At 44.3% G+C, this 5000-nt stretch overlaps 1 pseudogene; it reads right to left on the bottom strand.

Moving 5' to 3' along the window:
* Window positions 1-4304: 4304 nt before the first annotated feature.
* LOC137355651 (keratin-associated protein 10-7-like) overlaps window positions 4305-5000 on the bottom strand; it is a 3148-nt pseudogene continuing 2452 nt past the window's right edge.

Raw genomic sequence — 5000 nt, 5'->3', positions numbered from 1 at the left:
CATGCACGCACACACATGCACAGACACATACACTCAAACACACCTACAGACACACATACGCACATACATACACGCACAGATACATACAGAAACATACACACACATGCAAGCACACACACACACACACATACACACACACAACACTCTTACTTACACATACATACACACATGGACATGCATGCACACAATACACACACACATTCACTCACATATGCACACACATACATACACACACACAAACAACACTCACACATACACACCCACAAGCACATACACACACGCACACATACACGCATGCATGCACATGCATGCACAAAATAACACACTCACACATACATACACTCACATACACACACACACAAGCACATACACACATGCACACATACACACACATACACACACACACATACAAACACACACACATGCATGCACACAATAACACACATACACACACACAAACACAGGCACGCACACACACACAGCAACACACACACATACACACAAATACACACACACATACAAACACACACATACACACAGGAACACACACAAGCACACATACAAACACACACATACACACATAGACACACACATACACATACAGATGCACACAAGCAAACCCACACATACACACACATATACACACATGCACACACATGCACATGCATGCACACAATAACACACACTCACAGACACATACACTCAAACACACCTACAGACACACATACACATACATACTTGCACAGATACATACAGAAACGAACACACACACACGCAAACACACACACACACATACATACACATACACACACACACACAACACTCTCACTTACACATACATACACACATGCACATGCATGCACACAATACACACACACATACACTCACACACATACACACACACACATACACACATAAGCACCCATACACTCACAAGCACATACACATACGCACACACACACACGCACATGCATGCACACAATAACATACACTCACACACACATACACTCTCACACACATACACACACATACACACATAAATACACACACATACACACACACAGAAGCACATACACACATGCAAACATACACACACTCATACACACACACATACAAACACACACACATGCATGCACACAATATCTCACACACACATAAACACACAAGCACAACCACACGCACACATAAACACATGCACACACATACACACACATGCATACACACACACACTCACACACACAGATACGCATACACAGATACACATACACAGATACACATACACACACACATCCACACGCACACATACATACACACACACACATACACAGAGGCACACACACACGCATGCATACACACATACACAAACACACACAAACTCACAAACAAGCACACACACACAAGCACACACACACAAGCACATACACACATGCACACATACACGCACACATGCACACACATGCACATGCATGCACAAAATAACACTCACACATACATACACTCACACACACATACACACGCACACACAAGCACACACACACAAGCACATACACACATGCACACATACACACACATAAAAACACACACACATGCATGCACACAATAACACACACTCACACACACACATACACACACACAAGCACAAACACAGGCACGCACACACACACATTCACACACATACACACACACACATGTACACATACACACAAATACACACACACATACAAACACACACACACACACAGGGACACACACACACATACATACACACACATAGACACATACGCCACAAACACACATACATAAACACATGCACATACATACACACACAAGCACACACACACAAGCACATACACACAAGCACACATACAAACACACACATAGACACACGCACACATGCACGCACACACATGCACATGCATGCACACAATAACATACACTCACACACACATACACTCACACACACATACACACATAAATACACACTCATACACACACACATACAAACACACACACATGCATGCACACAATATCTCACACACACATAAACACACTCGCCACAATTTAGCCCTGTCTTTATGGCTGCCCGCCAGCTCTGGCGAATGCTGGCAACTGACTCCCACGACTTGTGATCAATGTCACACGATTTCATGTCGCGTTTGCAGACGTCTTTATAACGGAGACATGGACGGCCGGTGGGTCTGATACCAGTGGCGAGCTCGCTGTACAATGTGTCTTTGGGGATCCTGCCATCTTCCATGCGGCTCACATGGCCAAGCCATCTCAAGCGCCGCTGACTCAGTAGTGTGTATAAGCTGGGGATGTTGGCCGCTTCAAGGACTTCTGTGTTGGAGATATAGTCCTGCCACCTGATGCCAAGTATTCTCCGAAGGCAGCGAAGATGGAATGAATTGAGATGTCGCTCTTGGCTGGCATACGTTGTCCAGGCCTCGCTGCCGTAGAGCAAGGTACTGAGGACACAGGCCTGATACACTCGGACTTTTGTGTTCCGTGTCAGTGCGCCATTTTCCCACACTCTCTTGGCCAGTCTGAACATAGCAGTGGAAGCCTTACCCATGCGCTTGTTGATTTCTGCATCTAGAGACAGGTTACTGGTGATAGTTGAGCCTAGGTAGGTGAACTCTTGAACCACTTCCAGAGCGTGGTCGCCAATATTGATGGATGGAGCATTTCTGACATCCTGCCCCATGATGTTCGTTTTCTTGAGGCTGATGGTTAGGCCAAATTCATTGCAGGCAGACGCACACACATGCACATGCATGCACAAAATAACACACACATACATACACTCACACACACATACACACGCACACACAAGCACACACACATACAAACTCACACACATGCATGCACACAATAACACACACACACACACACACAAGCACAAACACAGGCACGCACACACACACACACAGACACAGTAACACACACACATACACACACACACATACACACAATACACATACACACACAAGCACCCATACACTCACAAGCACATACACATACGCACACACACACACATGCACATGCATGCACACAATAACATACACTCACACACACATACACTCTCACACACATACACACATAAATACACACACATACACATGCACACACAAGCACATACACACATGCAAACATACACACACTCATACACACACACATACAAACACACACACATGCATACACACAATATCTCACACACACATAAACACACAAGCACACGCACACATAAACACATGCACACACATACACACACACGCATACACACACACACACACAGATACGCATACACAGATACACATACACAGATACACATACACACACACATCCACACACACACATACATACACACACACACATACACAGAGGCACACACACACATGCATGCATACACACATACACAAACACGCACACACACAAACAAACTCACAAACAAGCACACACACAAGCACACACACACACGCACACATACACGCATGCATGCACACACATGCACATGCATGCACAAAATAACACACTCACACATACATACACTCACACACACATACACATGCACACACAAGCACACACACACAAGCACATACACACATGCACACATACACACACATACAAACACACACACATGCATGCACACAATAACACACACTCACACACACACATACACACACACAAGCACAAACACAGGCATGCACACACACACACACATTCACACACAAACACACACAAGCACACACACACACGTACACATACACACAAATACACACACACATACAAACACACACATACACACAGGGACACACACACACACATACATACACATACATACACACATACACCACAAACACGCATACATAAATACATGCACATACATACACACACAAGCACACACACACAAGCACATACACACAAGCACACATACAAACACACACATAGACACACACACACATGCACGCACACACATGCACATGCATGCACACAATAACACACACTCACAGGCATACACAAAAACATACACACATACACACACACACAACACACTTACACATACATACACACATGCACATGCATGCACACAATAACACACACTCAGACACATATACACATACATACACACATACACATACACACACACAACACACTTACACATACATACACACATGCGCATGCATGCACACAATACACACACATACATTCACACACATACACTCACACAACTACACACACAGACATGCACACAAATCACACACACACACAAGCACATACACACGCACACAAACACACACGCATACGCATACACACACACACACACACACCGATACACACACACACATATACATACACACACACAAACAACACTCACACATACACACCCACAAGCATATACACACACACACACATACACGCACTCACGCACACACATGCACACAATACACACTCACACACACACATACACTCACACACACGCGCACACACACACAAACATACACACACAGACACACATGCAGATAAACACACACAGATACACATACACACACAGATACACACACATACACACAGACAAACACACACACACACTAATACACACACACACACAGACATATACACACAGAGAAAAACACACACACAGGGAGGCACACACACACACAGACACAAACACACACATACACAGACATACAAAAACACACACACGCGCACACAAACATACACACAGACACACACAAGCACACACACAAACAGACACACACAGATACACACACACATACACACACACATAAACACACACAGATACACATACACTCACATACACATACACACACATACACATCCACACACATATACACACACACAAACATACACACAGACACACACAAGCACACACACAAACACAGACACACACATGCACACACACACAAAAACACACATACACACAGGGATGCACACACAGATACACACACATACACAAACATACACACACACATACA

Source organism: Heterodontus francisci, chromosome 43, assembly GCF_036365525.1.
Source record: "Heterodontus francisci isolate sHetFra1 chromosome 43, sHetFra1.hap1, whole genome shotgun sequence".
Classification (NCBI taxonomy): domain Eukaryota; kingdom Metazoa; phylum Chordata; class Chondrichthyes; order Heterodontiformes; family Heterodontidae; genus Heterodontus; species Heterodontus francisci.
The sequence above is the reverse complement of the archived record's forward strand: the minus strand, read 5'-3'. Positions and strand labels throughout refer to the sequence as shown.